Raw genomic sequence first — 22,870 nt, 5'->3', positions numbered from 1 at the left:
CAAGAAGGTTAATCTGTTCATCAAGACTGGGGACTGTCAAACAAAAGGGGAAATATTTACTTACCTATGTGTTTATTCCTGTTCTCACAGACAATTGAAAAGCATGATATTTCCTATTTCACTTCCTTTCAGTAAGTAGTTACAATTGATGAGACACAATGATCAAAGGAATGAAAAAAAAACAAACCCTGAAGAATATAATTATGGAATAATGTGCTTAGCCTTGGACAGTTTTTTATCCACAGGGCTACAGGAAGCAACATTGTGTTATATTCTGTGCAAGGATCTGGCAAGGCAAAAAAAAGCTTTTTTTCATTGATTTTGTAGTTGGTTTTTTTGGTTTTGTTTTCTTGGGAGACCACCTTGAAAGTCTGGTACTCTGCAACAATGAGGAAGGATATCCTCACTCTGAGGAGCTGGTCAATATCAGAGCTTGTGTGACTTCTGCTTAGTAACAGAGATTTGCAATCTCAGGGGTATGTTGTGCATTGTTTTTGATAATCTGAAGTTTGGATGCAGGTATTAATTCATCCTAGAATAAGCTTTATGACTCTTTGTGGCCTCACATTAACAAATCAGCCTCACTGATATTCAGTGGGAAGCTTGGAGGTAATACTCAAGTAACAATGGCTACTTGCTGTCCTAGCTATTCTTCTGAGTTGATGGTTAGTTGACTGCATCTTCCTTACTTTTCTTCATGCTTTCTCATAATGCTCCAGTTGTATCCAAGATCCTTCAGTTCATGCAGAGAGGGTGAGAGTGCTGGCTGAATGCACTTGAATCAAAGAAACAATGTGCGTGCATCCCGTGCATTTTGGTTTGGGTCAATGCAGGCAGACATTTCTTACCACACTCGAGTTTACAGCATGTAAAAATCCTGTTAATGCTTGTTACATCTCGGATCTATATAAACCACATTTTCTTAAAACATTCTACTTTGGGTTTCAGATGCAAATCTCATTGGATTTTTCCACACATCAATACTTTTGCTTACCTTGGTAAAGGTGGCCTGACATGTGTTGCTGCAGAGAGGACTTTTTCTGTTCAGTGGACTTTGATGTAAAGCTTAGAGGTTTCCTCCTATGCTTTGATAATAAAATTCTACAGCTTTGACTCAATGCATAAATAATGAACGCTGTAAAACTCAGAATACTCGTACTTTTTCAGTTAAAAAAGTATAGAAGCTGTTAACAATGACTTGTCATCTTCAGATTGTACTGTGTGTGTTTATTGTAAGACATAAAGTTATTTAATTGATCACACATTCTAATAAATAAATAAAAGCACACTGAATCATAGGCCACGTATTTCAACAAATACACTTTATTAAATGTACGAGCAGGAGTAACTGGAAATAGGCAGAGGTCTAGAAACAGCAGTGTACATAAAACCAGGGAAGGAAAAAATGCTAGGGGTTCCTGCTTTTCACACTGCCTGGGTTTGGAGACAACAGGTCATGCAGAGCTCTAATTTATTTAACATGGTAGCAAGTGAGGTCATTTTATTTCTTTCTCAGAGGTATATTGTGCACTAAAGCAGAAATGGTATGTGGCCTATGATTCAATGTGCTTTTCAGACTTGCTACTTCTAAGCGAAGACTCCCAGTTCAGGAAAATGAAAGAAAATCGATAGCTCTGCAGAAAAAAAAAAATCTTAGCAAGCTACTCAAAAAGATTGCCAACTGTAATGTTCTCAGGATTTTAGTAATGGATCCTATTATGCTCATCACTTCAGGATTTTGTTCCTCTAAGTGTAAACATAACATACACACAACATGCTTTACTGGTAAACTGACTAGAAGAAATAAATGCCAAGTACAGCATAGAGAAGGATGCAGTTTTTTTCCAGAAATAATGTGTTCTCTTCCACATACCCAGACTGAAGGTACTGATTTCAGGTCAAGTGTGGCACAAGCTTTTTAGAGTTGCTGGTATGCCCTGACATACCATGACTTTTTTTCTGCATACTTCTGTAATTAAGTTAGCTCATGCACTAAATACTGTGTAGTCCACAATTTTATAAACTCTTCTCTTGAACTTCTTGCTCATTTTCTTTGGAAATTACTAGGGAAAAGAAAGCATGCCAAGAATTCACCATAAAGCCTTGAGAATTTGAGTGTGTGTATTTATGCTGTTAGAGAGGGGTTGATGGTCTTCCTTTTTAACTAGAATTATGACAGCTAAATGCAGATTCAGTTATCAGATGAGAGCTCTCTCTCCATAATTTGATATAGATTTTAGGTATGAAATTAAATGATGAAGAAAAATAGTGAATATGTTATACACCCTCCTGTATGTCCCACATATCTCAAACTGCTTCACAACACTCAATTATTGTGCTGCTGGCACCTCAGGAACTGTAAGCAGAACCAGCAGCTGTTATGAAGTTAGTAACAGCTCTCATGTGACCCTTGGACAGGACCTGATTTATGAGGAAGAAAATATAGATAGGAGACCACTGTTTAATGGTGTGGGGTTTTAAAGAAAATTGTTGTATTTTCTTATTAAATGAAGATGTCATTCCATGTAAACTGTAGCATGATGGAAGAGCTGCTCTCTCAGCTCTCTCTGGCTTTAGATTTATCAATTTTAATTTGAAAAGGCTGCTAGAGTCTGGCTTGAAATCTTCCAAAAAGTAAGGTATGCACACTTAGTTGGAGGTCACTAGGACCTGTAAGAGAACTAACACAAATGTAGAGCAGAACTTCAGTCAGTTTCACCAAAATTCAATTAAATCCTGCTCGTTTACCTCAGCAGAGTCAGGCCACCCCTCATCTCCACAAGCCCTTGTTATCTGTCTGAGGTTTTCATAACCTAATGTCTAAGAAGATTTGAGGTTCTGTCCTCAGTCTTGCCTTTTTCTTATCTCAGTAGCTCACCTCACCATTCCTGCTCAGTGCTGTGCTGCCAGGTGCCCAGACCTGGGGTTATATAAAACTGGGTTATTTATACCATTTTTTACTAATTTTCATGCTGTTAGCCTGAACTCATCTCTGATCTTGTTCAGCAGGGTGTCATAATTTTCTAGCCTGACTCACACATTTTCTCATGTATTCACTTTACATTTCACTTTAAGAATTACAATCTTTATTCTTCCATGTAATTGATCCACCCTTCCATTATGACTTCTGCACTTATTTCCATTACACTAATTTTTGTTTTTGTTCGGAGCAATTGTATTATTAGTGAGTCTACCTTAAGAAGGTTATTTAATGTCCTGTATGTTTGTGTGAGCACAGAAAGAAAAAATGCTGTGCAATTTGTAATCAGATTCATGAAAGTAGTTCTAGACTGTGATTTAAGTGTCTTTGTTTTTATTCAGTTGGATTGTTTGATAGTTTATATATGTTTTTATTTTCTTGAGATTTGAGAACAAGTTGGACTGCTTGAGAAGGTCTCACATAAAATTCAGTAGTACAAAATGCTGTTGCCATTTTCTTGTGGAAAAATAAATGAGAACTGAATATTTCATGTATTGAAAAGGGGGTGGAGAGAAATTGTTTCTCCTTTCAAGTAAATTATTTTCAGTTGTCAGACTGCAAAGCTCCAAGTAAGAATATCATATGGATCATCTGTTTTCTTATATCCCCAGCTGCCTTTCAGCTCCATGCTGGCAAAATTTCTTGTGGTAGATTCCATAAATTGCATGTTTTGAAGTAATTTAAAATAAAGATTTTTAGGGTAGGGTTTTTCAGAAGTATTCAGAACTGGATTATTTCCAGTCTTTCTGAAGAGTTTTACTGTTGATATCAATAGAACAAAATTTGGCCTACACTGAATAGTTTGAAAAACCCCCTGCTGGTAACTAAAATAAAAATCTTTGGTATTCCTTAATCTCTTCAAGTAGCAGGGTGTGTTTGCTTCAGCCAGGTAATTTGGATTGCCCACGCAGAAACTCTTGTAATGTAATTCCATACTTATATCATGAAGCCAACAGGAAAAAGCAATTTATTACCCTGTCAGCACTGAAGGAAATACAGAACACACAGAAGTGGTAGTACACTGTCTTTCTAGAAGTGTTAGTTCATGCTCTACGTACCATCAAATACATTAGAAAATATAAATGGTCTTGTAAATATGAACTATTTTGAAAGGCAGAAGCTTGATTTGAGAAAATTTTGTTACTCACAATGCCATTTGTTAAGAACCTGAGTTAGTTCTGTGTAATACTTTACTGCTTGATTGAATTTTGTTTCCTAAAATACAGTTCTTGAGGTAGAGTTATTATTGACAGCTCACACCCATAGTCTGTAACACACTACAGTGCCAACCTGTAAATCAAAGCATCCACAGAGAATAGGATTTCTGGAGAAAAAATAGATTCATGTGGAGAATGGTATGGAAGACTCAATCTAGAGCACAAGGACAGTCCCAGAGTGTAGTGTGCATACCTCAGTGTCATCTTGGGGGCATCACAGGGTAAAAGAAAATCCTACTTAAACAATATGTAATTAATAGTAATTAAAAGCTAGATAGAACACAGAATTACAATTATTAAACAAATCTACTTAGAATATGATAGCTTGAGGAAGCACCATGAGATGAGTGAAAGAGCAGTTATAGCCATCCTACACAGCAGTGTTTAATTCCAATTTTACTTTGAAACTGGAAAGCTACCACAAATTTAAGATTTTTAGACTTGGACTGAAGAAAGGTGTAGATATGATTGTGTGAATGCTTAAAAAAAAAAAGAAAAAAAGAAAAAAAAAAGAGAAAGCAAAGATTCAGTGGTTTGTGTTTTGTATGTTGTTCAGGGACCTTGAGAGTTTGGTTTGGTTGCTCTGGTTTAGAATACTGAGTATCTCTTAGTGTGGGAATTGTATTTTGTCAGCCTCTTAAAAACATTAACTGAAGGGTAAAGGAATCAAAGTGCCTGCAAAAGAGATGTTAAATATTTTTTGTGACAACATAAGTCTAATCACCTGTTCCACCCATAAAGTGTTGATGTAAACGACTTACATAATCTAAGTTAAAATGAGCATTAGTTGGTTCAAAGCTCATCTAGAGCTGATATAAATTTGGCAAAAACAGAACAAAGCACAGAACAAAATGCAGACATTTTGTTCAACTGAGTAGGTCTAGTGTGCATTAAAGCTAAACTAGTTTTTGTTCTTGTTTGATAGCTTATATAGCAAAACCAAAAATATTTTACACACCTCTCACATTTCTGGTCTATAACATTAGCAAGAGGTGGGATATTCAATACAAGTCTTTGGTTATCAGTGGCTGTAGATTTGTTGTTTAGGAGTCTGAAATATTCTTTGTTCACTATCATAATCTACTAGAATGATGTCTAAAACACAAGCTATATGATTAAGTATATTACAAAAAAACACAGTAATGTTGCTGTAAAAGTTCAATCTGGTATAATTTGCCCTACCTCCCTCCAGCCTCTTACCACCCCCCCCCCCTCACCCCCCCAAAAAAAGGTGTTTGCAGGCAGCTTGTCCAGAAAATTAGTTATTCATTTAGGTAATTGCTGTAATTCAGCTGAAAAAACTCGAGTGTAATGTCACCCCTGCTTGTTAGAAAAGAAGTGTGCAAATTCAGCAAAACCATTTTTAAGATTAAAAAACCCAAAAGTTTGTATTGGCTGTGTGGTTTCTGTGCTGATCTAACTAGAAACAGAGGCATTTGAGATCAGACACTGCTGGCTCCTTGTTCAGCTGTTGCTCTGCTGAACCCAGTGCTGCTGGGCTGGGTTACCCCATTTGCCTCCTGCTTTTGATTGCAAGCTCTGTGGAGCAGGTCAGTTTGTGTAAACAGGAATATGGAAGGGACCAGCACTAAGAATGGGTGGCTGTTCAAGATGAATCTGAACAGAGGTAGAGGACTCATCAAGAACGTTGGTCTGAGCAGGCCCTGCTTCTCTGGGATTTTATGTCTTCAGAGGGGAGTTAGGGAGTGGGGAGGGAATGTAATGGAAGTGGATGGGGCCTCACTATAATGGTATACCTGTGACAGTATCCTCCCAGACATTTGCAGAACAGGAGAAGGGGACAGTTTCCTCACTCAGGAGCTCATTTCCTGTTCTCTCCTTGGAGCTGCAAGTTTACAAAGGGATGTGATCAATGCAGTGTAAAAAAAAAAAAAAAAACTCCGCTGTAATTTATATAGAATCAGTGCTTGTTGTGGTAGCAGAGAGGAACATGGTAAACAAAGCTGTAGGGAATACCATAAAACTGCAGCCTTCTTGCAGTATGCAAATTAATCTGCTTAGACCTAATTTTATGGGAAGTTTGTGCCATGGGATCTGGATATATTGTAAGGGACCTCGTTCTCTATGGTGGTGGGCATTCAGCAGCAGTGCAGGATGTATCGTATTAATTATTTTACCACAAAGATAATTTTGGTCTTCTGCAACTCTTTCATACTTCCAACTCTTTCATAGCTGGAATTATGTGTAAAACAAGAGGAACAAATATGTCTCCTTATAATTATACTTCTATAAATATTTTACTGCATTGAGAAAATTAATTCCTTCTGGCATTATGCATTACCTCACTGTACCCTCTGTGCCACAGCCAGACACCTTGGCTACCTGAGGACAAAAGTATGGTTTTGCTTAAAGATGTGCTTTCCAGGGCATTGTAATTGTTAGGTTTGCTGCACATGGCAGCAGAGATGCTTTTCCCCAAGTGATAGTTTACAGCAAGACTACCCTGACTCACAGCAACTTGAAAGAAGCTTTCCAAAATCCCAGAAACAGTAAAAATTCTTATGAAGTGTTACATATAGGTTTTGAAACCAAATGAATTGTAACAGAATGGCTTTTTGTCTAGTGAGAGAAATGTTAGTGTATCAAATCTAGGGTATTTTGTAGAAGGTAGAGGCTTGCCTTGGTCACTTTCAATGCTTAAAGCATGGGTTGGCCAGGAAGAATGAAAACCTGAAACAAAATGAGTGACAAAATGCTGGACCATACTAATGAAAACAAAAACCACTGCATTGTATCATCAAAGGAAAAAAAAAAAATGGACAGCCTTCCCCCCCATTATTCTAAATTATTATGAAATATTTTTTTTTCAGTTTTAAAAATCTCAAACTTAGACAAAGCAAGGGAACAAGGGAAGAAAATGATCCAGAGGGTTGCATTAAGGTTTGCATGAGCCTGTGTAGGGTTCAGATCCACTGTTAAAACAACTATGTTAATAATCAACACTGAGGTAATGTGGAGTTGGTAAGATTGGATTGGAGATAAAACTACTGACTTTCTCCTTTTTGCCTTTATTTTGTAACTCAAAAAACCTGACAGCTGAGATATTTCCTAAATAGTTGCTAGTAATAGTAATCTCACTGTAGAATGACTGCAGGTTTATGCCAGAATCTGGTGATTCTTTTCTTGTTGAGACAGGCAGCTGGTGCACAGTTTTGTACTCATCTAATCTCTCAGTATATTGGGAACAAGCACACAGGTACATTTTGTTCTCAGAATAATTTTTGAAGAGGTTTCAAAATCATTCAGGTATTATCCTTCACCGTTGGTGTTCCCACTAGCCTACCCTGTAACTGACTCCTTTCTACATGTACAACATTTAGTAAGTAAACACAAAGAACTTTGCTGGCCTTCCCCTCTGGTTCCAGTGCAAGGGCAGGGAACTCACCACCACCATACTGTAACATTTAAGATAATTTTCAGCTGATATTGAAACACCGAGAGACAAAAATAACTGCCTGTAAAGTGTCGTAAAATCATACCTCCAAGGCCTTTTGTTACTAGAAAATAGGTCAATTTGTGCTATTTTTAAGGATGCTTGTGACCTTTTCTGGTAACAACTTCCTGTTGGCTTGGCAATATTCAAATTATGATTCTATTTAAAAAATAACACCTGTGTGCATTTGCTGTTAGAACACCTAGATGGAGGACAAAAATCTTAATGAATTCCTTAATGAATTCCAAAAATCTTAATGAACTGAGTGAAATATGGCTGGCCACATTTTTGTTCCTACTGATCAACTACTCTGGTTTAGCTGCTCCTACAGCTGCAAACAAATTCAGGGCACCAGAGGCCCTTTTCAAGAATCCTGCCACTTCAGTTTGACTGCCTAAAATTCTTGTACCTTTTCTATGTTCCTAATTTAAATTGGCAATGCTTGTGAATGGTATCAGGTTGTCAGCACTAGGGAAAAGAACTGTTCCTTTTGTTCCTAGAACTAGTACAGTGTGAGCTTTCTCATCGGGTGACACAGGATGACTGGGATGAAGAGGAAGGAAATAGTCCCATCTTTCATCTAAATTTTTTTTTTTTTTTTTTTTTTTTTTTTTTTTTTTTTTTTTTTTTGTGAGGAAAGTGCTGAATAACTAAATCTCTTCTTTCACAGAGCAAAGGTTCAGTGTAATATATCCCACAGTACATCTGGACCACCTTACTCAACTGTTAAAGAGCAATTAATTTCTCATAGAATTGTCTTCATATTTATAATGTCATCAAGATCAGAATGGCCAAAAAAGTACATTCTGAAGTACTTGCTGTTAGTCAAATTCCATAAATCTGCTATCAAGGTTTCTTTGTTTTACTATCATGGCTTAACCCCAGCTGGCAACTAAATACCACACAGCCCTAATTCACCTCCCCACATCTCCAGTAAAGTTTCTGGGTTAAGAACAGTTTAATAACTGAAAAAAAATATTGTAATAATACAAAAATCAGAGAGAAAGGGAGAGAGGAATAAACCCCAGAAGAAACAACTGATGCATGGTACAATTTCTCACCCCTTGATGACTGATGCCCAGCCTGTCCCTGAGTGACCAGTGACCAGCAGCTCCCAGCCAGCTCCTGGTGTTTTCATACTGAGCATGGCACTCTGTGCTATGGAATATCCCCTTGGCTAGTTCAGGGCAGATGTCCTGGACATCTTTCCTCTGGCTTCTTGTGCACCTGCTCACTAGCAGAAATGGGAAACTGGGAAGTTTGTGACTTAGAGTCAGTAACAACCAAAATATCAGTGTGTTAGTAACAAGACTCTCATACTGAATCCAAAGCACAGCCCTGTACCTGCTACCAAGAAGAAAATGAACTCCATCCCAGCCGAAACCAGGACAGCATCCACCCCTTATTCCATATAATTTACATCATGCTAGGTCCCACACTTTCCAGTGCACCATTAACTATTCTGTCTTGTGATAGATGCATACACAACAATCATTCTCTTATTCTGTTGACAATGTCTATAAAATCTGTTGAGTTCATTTAGTTTGTGACCTGGAGCTCCTTCTGTCACAGGAGTCTGTGGTGTGTCATTTTGGCCTGTTGCATGTTAAAGCCAGTTCTGATTCTGTCACTGCTGCATTTACCCAGTTTTATTAAAGTTAATTCTTTATTAACATGATGATCAAAAGCAAGTCAGGTCCTTACCCTCAAATCTGGAGTGATGGATACAGGCACCTAATATGGTTATGGGCATAAATCCACTGTGGAAATTATAATATGCCACATTATACAGCAAATAACATCATACATTTTAATTCACTGATCATTATTGCCCAGAACCAAATCCCCCTTGAGGCATGTACTGGAGTGCTCCATCCTCCTGCATTATCCACCAAGTGCGCACAGGTCCTTGAGCAGAAGCAATCCCATGCACAGGTTTGCCTTTGTCTAAGGCAGAAATAACCCAGACTCTTTTCCTCAGCATATTCTTAATGTGCACTGCAGGAATTCTCTCCTCTTCCACAGTACATAACAGTCTGCTTTGAGCAGGGCCAGCCTGACTGACAGATGCCCTAGTGCTGACTAAGGAGGTGGCCTTTGCTAAATGTGTATGCCAGTGTTTGAAGGTCCCACCACCCACAGCTCTCAGTGTAGTGTTTAACAGTCCATTGTATTCTTCAGTCTTCCTAAAGGCTGGTTCATGGTAGGGAATGTGATATACCCACTCAAGCTGCACTCTTTGGCCCAAGTGTCTAGAATGTTTCAGAAATGAGTCCCAGTGTCTGACAAGTCTCTCTGTGGTATCCTGTCTCCTTAAGGCTTGCCTTTCAAGGCCTAGGAGAGTATTCCAAGCAGTAGCATGGGACATGGGATATATTTCCAGCCATTCAGTGGCTTCTTCCACCATTGTAAGCACATGGTGCTTGCCTTGGTGGGTTTGTGGGAGTGTGATTTAGTCAATCTGCCAGGCCTCCCCAAATTTATATTTCAGCCTTCATCCTCCTTACCAGAGAGATTTTAATCACTTGGATTTCTTAACTGCAGTGCCTGTTTCACATTCATAGGTAATCTGTGTGACAGTGTCTTTGGTTAAGTGCACCCACTGGTCATGAACCCATTTATATGTTGCATCTTTTGATGGCCCAGGGTGTCATGGACCCACTGAGCTAGAAACCATTCATTTTTATAATGCCAGTACAAACCCACCTGAGCCAATTCAGTCTTAGCAACATGATCTGTCTGTTGGTTTTTCTCTTGTTCTTCAGTGATCTGACCCTTGGGTACAGGAGCATCTATCTATATGATGTACCTTCACAATCAAGCTGTCCATCTAGCCCAGATGGGTTTACCTCTGCACTGCCAGTTATGCTGCTTCCATTGCTGCCACCACCCCCACAGGGCATCTGCCCCCATCCATGAATCAGTACAGAGGTGAAGTATTGGCCATTTTTCTTGTTCAGTGGTGTTTGATGAACCCAGCTGGATGGATTTCACCTCTGCAAACTGACTTACCTTGTCCCTCAGCAGTTTCCACATCTTGTCATAATGGATTTCAAATGGAAAGTTTTTTTCCACCTGTGATGCTTTCCTACAGCAGGATCCATGATTAAACAAGGCATATTGTTTCTCCCTTACCAGTTTACATACTGAGCATAACATCTTATGGTGTAGAATATCCCTTTGGCCAGTTTGGGTCAGCTGTCCTGGATGCACTCCATCACAGCTTCTTGTCCACCTGCTCACTGGCAAAGCATGGGAAACTGGAAAGTCCTTGAACTGGAGTGTGCACTACTAAGCAACAAAATATCAGTGTGTCATCAAGATTGTTCTTGTGCAGAATTCAAAACACAGCCCTGTAGCAGCTACTGAGAAGAAAATGAATGACATCTCAGCTGAAACCAGGACACTCACCTAGAAGAGGGAGGGGTTTTGGCAACTGCTGCTGATGTAATTACTCTAATTCAGATCTAAAACATTGTTTGTTCATGTAAAAGAAACAAGTTTCTTGCACCTCTTCACATGAAACAAATTCTCTGTAGAGCTTCTCCTTAGCTGGCAAGCACCTTCCTGTGCCCCCACAACTCCCTGCCCAGAGCTGCCTCCAGGTTGCCTCCCCCAGTCCTGGTCTTTTAAGATGATATTTCACTTACATTTATTTACATCTTCTTTAGCAAGCCTGCAGCAGAGAAGGGAAGGTGAACAGCAGGTTGGGTTAAATTATTTTCCCTCCAAAATGTAAGTTTTGTGCCTCTGAGATGTCTTCCTGCTACCCACTGTCACCTCTCCTCTCTGCCAGGTGAGCCTGGGAAATCCACAATCCAGCTGCTCAAGGTAAAAACCACTTAGAAAATAAGAAGAGTAATATGGAGCCACATAAATTAAAAAAAAAAAACAAACAGTGTACCTAGTGTACTATTTACAAGCTAGTGTAAATTATTTCATGATTTACTGATTCATTTGTGCATTTTTCACATAGGTTCACTCAACAAATACATTCTTTTGTTTAAATATTCAACAAAGAAATGTTTCTGCTTAAATCTATTATCAAGGTGAAGCAAAAGCATGTATTGCAAAATTACTTTTGTTAATCTTAGAAAATGATTTTTGCTATTATTTGTGGACTTTGGATCAGAAATCCTCTGTGTTTAATGTGTTCCCCAATGAACAATACTGTGTAATTAGGCCCTGATGTTTCAGCAGAAAAATGCTCTCTAGCCTGCTGCCAGAGCAGCACGCTCCCTGCTGCACCTGCACAAATCTCCCTGATAAGGCTGCTCCAATTGGCACCTGAAGGAATGTGGTGTGGATCAGCAGCAAGTCACCAGCACAGTGGTTCCACTGTATCCTCAGTTAAGCTGTAACTGATATATAAACAGGAAAAAAAGCTGACTTTTTGTTTGTATCAAGCAGTGCATAGAGTTAGAGAGGATTAGATTTGTATCTTGAAAAGAGCAAATTTCAGTGGCTTTCAAAGTTGGATTTGGTTCAGACCCTTCAACAATGGAAAAGATTTGCAAGTCTAAACTCAAGCAATCTTAAAATTAATAGATTTTTTCTCTATAACTTGCATTTCTTCTCATAGATAGGACCAAATGAATAGTTTTCCCCTTTATTAAATGTAAATGACAATTATAACCATTCTTCCAGGAGTCATGTATTTTTCTAGCAGTTTTTTTTGAGTATGAATTGAAATGATTTGTCCTACATTAACACTTAAATGATCAGTTTGTTAGGATCCAAGCCACATTTTACTGAATGCTGCACACAGTTGTCATGCTCAGGCAGTCTGCATTTTGGTGAGCTATTGCAATAAAACATTCTAATAGGAGGAGAGAAATACTTCCCTAGCCAAATACAGGTCACTGTGCAATCATACAGACCAATAGTTTGGCCAATAGCATCCAGAGGGTGTGAATCACAATCTTATGGCTGCTGCTCTTCACACTCCCTGTTATAGCCTGGATCTTCATCAAATGTTACAGGTGATAGATCAGCACCTAAAAGGGTAATTGGTATCCATGGCTCCCTTCATTTAGACAATTGGCTGATCAAGGAAGATATTACAAGGAAGATCAGATTAATCCTTGAGGTTATTTTTCTCAGAAACCCCATGTACTTCTAGCTGAATTGTTATCAAGAAATCAGAAGAGACTAAGGGCTAGAATGGGCCTGGGTGACTGATTTTGGATGGTGTGGCTCTGTTAGCAGATTGTGTGCCATGTAATGCTCATTTCTTCTCTGCCCTGCAGTGCTAGAAAATATGCAGAAAAGACTGAAACATTGTATTTTCATGGCAAAAACCTATGCATAAGAGCCTTTATAATATCACAGACTATAAATTGCTTTTTTCCCCCCTTTCTAATACCTGAACACCAGATAAGCTCTTACTGAAAAGCTTTCAAATATCTTTCTGCTTCAGCTCTCCAAACAACAGGCCACTGGGACAGTGTTGCTGTGAATAGACCACATCTCTCAGCAGCTTGAAGAGCTTTCCTGACTATTGATGTTTCCCTGACTCAAGTTCAGACCTGTGATAATGCAGCCCCTTTTGGAGCCACTTTTACTGAGATATCTGAGTAGTTTTGGAATCTTGAGTCCATCTATCTTCTCTGTGATAAAGTTACCCATTTAAGGCAGCAAGGCAAGCAGACTGGAATCTCAGAAATCAAAGATTACCAAAATATGCCTCACCTTGTTAATGTTTTACTAATTGTATGGATGCATTTTTGCCTTTGTTTTGGGAGGCAGGGGGAGAAATGAGGGCAGGTGGGGGGGCATATTTTGTTTTACCTATATTCCTAGACACCCTGATCTATCACACTTTGAGATTTAAAATCACAACCTGAATTAAATCCCCATCCATTTTCAGCTTTGTTGTTAGTACTTGAAGTATCATCTGATGTATTTTGCAGTTATTTAATTATTACCCTTTTACCCAAGGTGAAGGAAAACAACAGAGCATATAGTTTTCAGAAGGTTATTTACAAGATTCTGCAAGAGCCATCCTCTGACCCAGGCTGTGTCTCCACCTTGGCAGGATGCACTTTTGAGTGGGGGAACCTACAAAGGAGTCCCACTGTGACATGGTCTCAAGGTCACCATGGCTGCAATTTCAGGGCATGCAGCTCTGGATAAGTTACAGCCTTACAGACCTTTCATGTGGCATATCCACTGCTACAAGATGCCACTTTCATGTGGCACACACACCATTGCTGCAACAATGGGCTCACAGTGATACAGCACTGGAGGAGATGGCCATAAATGTGACATAGCACGTGTGCTACCTGCCATTTCTGGTGGCACCAGCTCCCACCAGGGACACTGGTGAGAGTCCTAGGGTTCTTTTAAAAAGGTTAATGAGAAGGGAGACACAAGCATTGCAACTGAATTTCAGAATAACCCCTGCCAGATTACTCATAGTTCTCTTACTGAGGGTGTGGGGGTGTATTTGAAGTGTTTCTACAAGACCAGATACATCCTACTGCATTATTCATGGAAAAAAACCTCACTTACTTTAGCCTGAAAGACATGTAGGAGGAAAACTCAGTTCAGTTTGTTCACAGCATGAGATTACCTTTAATTCTTACACAGCCAGTGTGGCTGTTGAGTTAGTGGTGAGCCCGTGTGCTGCTCACAGCGTGTGATGCCCTCCTGCCATGTGTGACACACTCACACAGGTGTCAGCAGGGCAATGCTTGTGTCCTGCCTTTGTGGAACAGCTGAAATTAAAAAAAAAAACAAGCCTCTACTTCAGGACACAGTGTGACAGAATGAGCTATGTACCAATCATTTTAATATCTGATATTTGTCATGTGCACATCCTAATAAAATCCAACTTCCTTCACTTTCAACAACTTGCTGCATTTTTGAGTAGCTTAGAGATGGGAAGTTCAAGGACAGATCCAGCTCAGAGCTCTGGCTGATTTGTTTTTATCCCTGAGATGCTGTCTGTTTACAGACCACTACTGCAACTTCCTTTCCTTGAGTTCCTTCTGGAAGATGGTCTTAGATGAATTTGAGACAAGGCCAGTTTCAAAGTCCAAAAGCTCTGGAAAGGTGTTTTCATGTATTTCCTTCCTTAAGCCAACAGGAGCTTGGCTAGAGGAGCTTGATGAAGAGGGTAGGGTGCAATCAACATTTGTTGTCTCTGAGTAACGAGTTACATCTTTGCATTGCTAGTCAGAAAAAAATTAAAAATATCTTCCCATTTATTTGTTTTACTGTTTATTAATTTGAACTTCAGTATCTTAGTCTGGGCAAAGGAATTTCTCCTTTTTCATTATTATTGTTAGTAAAAAGTCCTCAGATATCCATCTTCAAAATGAAATATTCAATAATGTAAAAAGAAGTGCTTTTAAAATGAAATGGAAATTATTCATAGCTGTTTTTATTTTGCTTGTGCGGTTTAAACTTAGGCAAAATTAGTCTAAGTAATACCCTTCAGATAATGAAACTCTGGCAAATATCTCTTTATATTATGTACTGTTATCCAAAGACTCAGTGATGTGGCAGTCAATAGCTACACATATCTATATCCACTTTCCCTGTAGTTAAATAAACTTTTAAAGAAAATGCTCCATTAGCTCCTGGTCATCAATCTTCATGTAATAATGGAGCTGTTTAAACTCAGATAGGCTTCTCCCTGCTCCCCTCCCAACTACCACCCCATTCTATTAAAATATTTACATTGTAATAACTCAGTAGGGTTCATGTTTTGGGGTTTTTTTTTCCTAAATTGAAGGCCTGTAAGTGGGTGAAAGTATTTTAAAGCAGGGTGAGACTGAAGGGACGTGACATGTTATTGAATTGAGGGCCTTAGAAGGTGAGGGCTGTGCAGTCATAAATTTCAGGAATGCGGATGTAACTCTCTGAATGTGTATATGAAGTTGACAGAGTTTGACAGCTACCATCTGTGAACAATAATGTATAGAGCAGCAGGGCTACGTGATGCAGACTGGAATGTACCTATCAGGCTCTGAGGACTGTAACAATTTACCACTCATTATCAGCGACCGTGGTCTTGATTAGCTGCAGGGGTTGGAATGAAACTTGGAAATTATGAGAACAGAGTTCCCCTTGTTAAAGCAGAATAATTAGTTTAATACATATGAGGAGAAAACAGGCAGGAGACTTCCTTCTTTTTCCTGCTCATGAAAACTAAAAAAAATGCACAGTGAAAATGGATAGACTGTTACCTCCTTCTGCATCTCTTGAAATATGAGAAAATGGTGATTTTGTATTCGTTCCCTTTCTGTTCCAGGGCTTTCCACAACTCTGCAACCTTTTCAGAGAAAGGTTGCAGAGTTATGTCCCTGCATAGAATGGCAGGGACATAATTATGTGGTAACTGTGCTAATGCTACATTCATTTACCAAAGCTGATTTCTTGTGGTCTGTGCTTTCCTGTGCTCCATCAGAGCATAGCATTGTGGCCAAAACATACCTTTGAAGCACAGCACCTTACAAGCAAATTCTCTCTCAAAAAAAAAAAGAAAAAAAAATTCACTCTTTTCTCAGAATTTGTAATGCAAACAAATCTGGTTTTTCCCACAGGCTTATGTTTTTCTTGGTAGACACCTTAAAGTACAGTGCAGCTGGAGCCACAGAGAAATATTGTGAATTCTCATTTCAGCCTCCCCAAGCACACTGTGTGTTGAGACTGAGAGACATTTTATTGCTTAGCATAAATACACATGGGTCACTTCCACTGGAAATTGTTTATTTAAGCTGAGAATCTGTCCCAGGAAATCAAGGAAATTATCAGATAAGAAACAGAAAGCATACAGACTCCACAATGTATACCTCAATGTCCACAATAATATATATTCATTCCCCTTCTTTCCCTGCAAACATTTGCTTTTCTTACAAAAATGGCATTAATCCTAGTCTACACACATTAGTCAATAGTGAACCCTGACACCAGCTTAAGATCCAACAAGGTGCCCGGATTCCTAGGAGGGGCATTTGACTTAGAAAAACATCCAGCAAAAACAGCACAATGAAAGAGAGAAACAGCAGGAAGTCTACTGAGCAAGAACAATATCATCCATCCTCTTTTAGCTGAAAGAGAGAGGTTAAGGTTGGTTAAGAAGAATGTGTGACCAGACAAGAAAAGTATAGTGAGCAGTTCCTGTGATAGATGGTTTAAATTTAGTTGTTCCTGCCTGGGGTGGGGGTTGTGGGGTTGCACTATGTGACCTTGTTGAGTCCCTTTTACAGATATTTAACAGGAAAGGACAAGGTTATTTCTCCATTGGAAAGGTTGTGTGCTTTTTCATTATCTGCTTCAGAAAAATGTACACCAGTGAGGTTATCAATAGAAAGCCATTAATAAAGACACGTCCCTGAAAAGTATTTACTTACCCAGACCTGACTTAAAGATGTGCCTGTCACAGTCACAGAGATGCATCTCAGCTTGTAGATAAGGGAGCTCTGAGTTGGCACCTCTCTGGTGTCTGGGTAGCTTGGTATGTTTGTTTCTGCCTCGAGATGACTGCAGGCTGAACATGCAATGGCAAATGGCTGCAAAAAGTGGGACAAGGGGAGACTCCTTGCTCTTGTGTGCCTCAGCTTGATGGGAAATTTTGATAACATCAGTCAATGCATACATAGCCTGACTGGCAGATCAGATTGTTTTCTGAACAGATTATTTTCAACTAGATAAAGTGAAAAGAAATCAGTTTAACAGCAACATTTTTTTTTTCTTGCAACAAGCTCTATCTCAGAAATGGAAGAAAGGTGTGTACTTTAGGTTTTTGATGGAAATGGTTTGTGTTCCAATGGAATAAATCCCATTTTTTTCCAACTAGCTCTAACTACCCATGTGTATAAACAGACCCTGAACAGACTCTGTTACTGGTGTGTGAAGTGGTAAGGAGTTTAATGATTCAGTGCTGTAATTAATTCTTTTGATAATGATAAACTTGGGTTGTATCTTGTATAATTGTCAGGTAAGTGATAGCCACTGGACTGACAAAGCATGAACACAGATAGCTGCTTCTTCTGGTGCTACTGATGTGTCATTTTGTGCCTTGCTTTCTTGTTCAGAGCCTGTCTAGGTGCCTGTGAACCCAAACTAGTGGCATCAACTTCATTTCCCCCCTTAGAGTAGGCTTCCCTATTGCTTTGCCCTATTTGCTCAGCACCTGCCCCAGTGCAAATAAAAGTCTTAATGATGATGGTTTAAAAATAAGTTAAGCAATAGGCAGAAGATTTTAACCAGCCCTTCTGGCCACTACTTGCTGGGCTGTATTTGAGACAGTTTAAAGACAAATAGTTTTACTGATTATTTTTGATCTTGTCTCCAGTCATTCCTCAAGTGGTTTGAATCACCCATAGAGACACAGGCCACCAAACATCTAACAAAAATTACCAGTCAGGAGCCTTGGGTCTGTGTTCTGAAAACTTCCATCTCTGCAGATCTTTTCTGAGACCTGTTCTCTTAGTATCATGCTTAACATGGATGTGATATGCAAAACAACCCCCCTGCTAGCAGTCTGTGATAATGTTTGATGTTACATGTGCTTCAGCTTTGTCCATAGCCTGTTGAGATTTCAGTGGGTGAGGGAGAGGTCTGTTAATTAGGCACAGTTATCATTTGCATCTACTGCCTGTAAGACAGAAAACATGCCTACACAACATGATGGACAGACACAGACTGTCTGGAGCACAAACCAGCAAACCAAATATAAACTCTGCTGGGGCAGTCTCTGTAGATGTTACAGACACATGCTGGTGTGAAAAGTCCTTTCTACCTGCTATGTTTTTGATGCTATTGTTATCTGTAGTAGCAAGATAAAAGCTTGTTGAGGATTACCACTCTATTTTATGTCCTTTATTTTGCTGTGTGGACATGTCCAAAGGCATTGAGGCCCTTGAGGATATTGCAGCCTGTAGAAGAGAACCATTTTCTAAGAGTGCCATTTTAAGGCAGGTACCCTACTGCATTCCTTCAGAGCAGTAAAGAAAATAACATTAGCACTGAAATTGCCTGTAATTTTCCTCCTAGCACTTTGTAACAGGAGTATTGCTGTGTTATTTTACCTCTCTTTTTTTATGTGGCTGTAATTTCTGAGGCTTTGAGATCACATTCCTCTAAAAAGTCTTTCTTTATTTGCTTTAAAACATCAGTATAACATTAATGTTGGTAGAGATGCTACCAAACAACTTAATGCTAAGTTACAAGTATTTCTTATCTTTACCAGTGTTTGTTCCTCTCCCCATTCCAGCAAGCCAGTACAGTAGTGAGTCTGGGCAGTCTGATCTCTTTCTCTACATTTCCTGCTTGCTCATTTTAAAACCTGTCAGCCAGAAATTTGTCTTACAAGTTCCCCCAGCTCCTAGTTCTCCTTTGCATTCAAGCTGTCTAGTAGTGATTAACCAACTTGTAAACACAGTAGGAATTACTACCGAAAATGGGTCTAACCTAAAAGATGGTAATCTCAAAGGGTTTTGTGGCTACTTCATGCCCTGCAAGTTCAATCTCAACAGCTTCCAGAGTTAACACATTAATTTCTGTGATTTGGTTTTGGGACATTATGGGGTTGTTGAGATTTTCAACCCATCTTGTTGCTTTTGCTTAAGCAATAACTTTCTGAAGATATTTTCAAAATGTGGAACATCAGTGTAACTCAGCAACTGTTTCTTGGTTTTCATGGATTTTCACTATTCCATGTTTTGCCTCTACTCCCAAGATACTGATCTGTACATCTCAGAGGGCAAAAAGTTAATTCTAAAAGATAAGCTACCTTATTGTTGCCTGCCCTTGCAAAACTTAAACTTACTTTTAAGTTTAAGTGTCTTCCTTTCCACTCAACCCAGCTTTTTAAAGCATTTTTATTTCTGTTCAAATATCTGCTATAAAACAACCTTTGTACGGGGTTCTAGTATGCTGAATATACACTGATCTTTGAAAAGAAGAACAAACACCTTTTATTCTGTGTATTTTTTGTCTTATTTAACTCAATTATTTCTGAGATGGTATTTCTCAGGTTTCAGGTACAAGGCAGATTTTAAGATACAAGTATCATGATTCCTGTGAATTTAATGTTTAGTGACATCCCTGAGTACCCAGAAAACAGATTCAAAAGTAAAACCTAATTCTGTTCTTCTAATAATAAATCTTATAATGTATAGAAAGTCTCAACCTACAAAAATGGGCCAGAGCAGCATTAAACATCTCTGGCAGACAGGGCAGCATTAGCAGCAAGCCTGGGGTGCAAGACACATGCCAGCACACTGCACTGGCCCCATATCCCCATATCCTGGCTACTGGCTCCCTGCTTAACAAATAAGAGATAATTGAACTTGACCTTCCCTCCCTCTGAGCATTTCAGAAGCCTGGATCCCTGTCAGTCTCTATCCCCTGCTGTTCTCAAAAGCAGAGCTGGGGCAGGGGGAGAAAAAGAACACCACAAAATCCATGCACTTGCTTATGACCTTTACCCATCCTCCCAAACTGATCACTGTTAAGCTGCCTTGCTGCTGAGATGGCAAATTTTGAGCCCCAGTTATCACCACTGCAGATCTAACCTTGTGACTGTAGTAGTCACAGGACTGGTCTGTGAAGTCATGTCTTTGGGCTACCCCTGCTTTCACCCAGCATGAGAGGGCTCCAGGGGAGGTCTGGACAGTTGCCACTGTGCATATTGACTCATTATAGTAATACAGGTTGGCTTGGGCTGGCATCCAATTTGTGCTCTAGTGAGAGATAGAGCACTACATTCATCCACAGGACAGCAGCCCCTTCCTGTCCAACTTGAAGTGTGAATGAATCATTTTTCAGGTTTGCCTCTGCTTACATGGGATATGGCATTCTAGCAACAGTCATTGTTGCTAGAGAAAACTCCTATTTTTCAAGAGGACTGTTCATATTAATTATTCTTACAGCTGGAATGGATGTATACAGCTCCTAAACTCCTTTTACCATTCAGAGTTAATAAATGCCAATGAAGACTTCTGTATTTCGTTAAATAACAACTACAGTTTTCAGTTGTTAGTTTGTTTTTTTTTCCTTTCCTTTGAATATTTAGTGCTGTAAAGCATTGTCTGAAAATATATAATCTCTTCTGGGGTAAATGCCTCATTCTTTCAGCTGAATGTTACAACAGCGGATGACACACGGAGGCACTTTCTTGAGTGTTCTCTCTCTCTGGCCTCTGAAGCTTGTTTCTTGTTTGTGTGTCACTCTGCTTTGAGAAAAGAGGCAGGGAATGCCCTATTTCCATAAAAGTATCCAGTCCAGATGCTGGAGGAGACTCCTGAAGGGAGCAAGGTATGGCTTTGACTCATCTAAGGCTGAGGAGAACCCTGAATGTCTTCTGCTTTCTGGATGAGCGCTTCACCCTCTTGTCCATCATGGGCAGTCATAGGCAGCCTCCATCATTCTGCCCTCTGAGGAGAAAAAAGTGAGCTGAAGATCTGCACTCAAAGAACTGACCTGTGTCTCTGGGAATCACTATTCCCAAGTATCTTAGTAAAGCTGGGTCTAAAAATCTTCACAGCATCAGTGTTCATACAACCCAGATCATCGTGTCACCCTTTGGACATAAGGGATGGCCTGACTTTGTGTCCTTCCTACTAACTCTGATAGCAAAGTCCCTGTGAGGCTCTACTGGGCCACAGAAAGTCCTGTGGATGTCCTCCTGAAGCTGCTTTGGCCATCCCCCAGGAGAGGATGATCACCACTGACAACAGGGCAGGCAAAGCCTCCAGACTTTCTGCCTCATCCTTAATTTAGCTGTTGGTAGGTGGCTCTGCCAACTTGCCAAATTGATAAAAGTTTATTCCTCCTAGGGAATCATGGGATTTCACTCCCAGAAAGCTGCAACAATATTCTTCCTTAGCCAGCACAACCTGGCCTCACTTGCACTCTGAAAGCACTTGCTCTTTTTTTTTTGCAAGCCATCATTTTACTAAGGATGCATCACACCTTGATAGTGCTTTTCATCCACACAGCTGTGTGTACTTGATGGTGATGTGAAGGATTATTGCCTCATTCCAGAGATGGGGAAAATGGAAAATCAGGCAATTCAGCTTGCTTTTGATATAATTCAGAACTGGAAGAAATACAGCATTGCAGCTAACAGCTAGGTGAACATTTCAATATTTCTGGTCAGTTGGAGAGGACTAACTTCATATTTTACAGTTAGGTAAAGAGTGGAGCAGAGCATGTGCATTTAGAAATACACATTCTGTGGCCACAATTAATACACCCCATAATATATATTAGCAGACTTAGAGGGTGCTAAGGAAAAAGTAGAGGGGGAACCATCCTGGCTTTCTTGAAGACAATGAAGTGTTGTCTTGAGTTTTCTGCAATTAGGAAATCACCTTTTTCCCTTTAATATTGTTTTTGTGTATGGCCTTTTTCCTCTTGTTAGAGCTGATTGAATACTGGGGATTTCAAGAAGCAAGCAAGGCACTAGCAGGAGGCCTAAGAAACCTCCTGGAGCAATGGTGCTGATCCAAGAACTCATGTCTCTTGTATCAGTGGTCTTGTTTGGGGTTTCTTGGAGAGACACACTAATCTTACTCTGGCTCTCTAAAAAAAAAAGCATGCACCACAAAATCATAGCCTGCTGGTACTTGTTACAGCACATATTGCTTCCATTTGTCTCCTTGAAGGATACTGCATTTCTTTACCCACAGTTTTCCCCCTCTGTGGGCTGAGGTATGTCTGAGCTCGGAGCAGCTTGCCTGAGCTGTGACTATGCTTTGTGCCATCTGGGCCTGCTCTTTCTTCACAATGGCTGCAAGGCAGGACATGTCAGCTGAACTTGGCAGGGGAACAAAAGCCATTTGGATGCTATAAGGAAAACAACTGCTCCGTGGTTTGGAAGCTGCTGCTGGATCTCACGGTGAATCAGAGCGTGTCCCTCACTGTTTCACAACTCTCTGCTCCTCAGAGCACAGGCTTGCAGCAAGGCCAAAAACGAGCCTTGCGGCCTATGGATTTTCATCTTGTAATAACAGCTTCGTTTTCTAGACATGAAGTACATGTCCTCCAGTAATATGTGATGAAATGTAAATTGTACATGTTCTGTAGCCCCACTGCCTGTGCTGGCAGCCTCTCCTTGGGAGCCTCAACAGCCTGCACACCATCATGCTTCAGCTTCCTCGTACACCCCCAACAAAGCCATTCTTGAGGCCACAAGTTTCACCTACAATCCACCAGCAGTATCTTATGTGATCTTTATGGTAATTAGCCAGGGTAAAATAC

This window comes from Agelaius phoeniceus, chromosome 4 (assembly GCF_051311805.1).
Source record: "Agelaius phoeniceus isolate bAgePho1 chromosome 4, bAgePho1.hap1, whole genome shotgun sequence".
NCBI lineage: Eukaryota > Metazoa > Chordata > Aves > Passeriformes > Icteridae > Agelaius > Agelaius phoeniceus.
The sequence above is the reverse complement of the archived record's forward strand: the minus strand, read 5'-3'. Positions refer to the sequence as shown.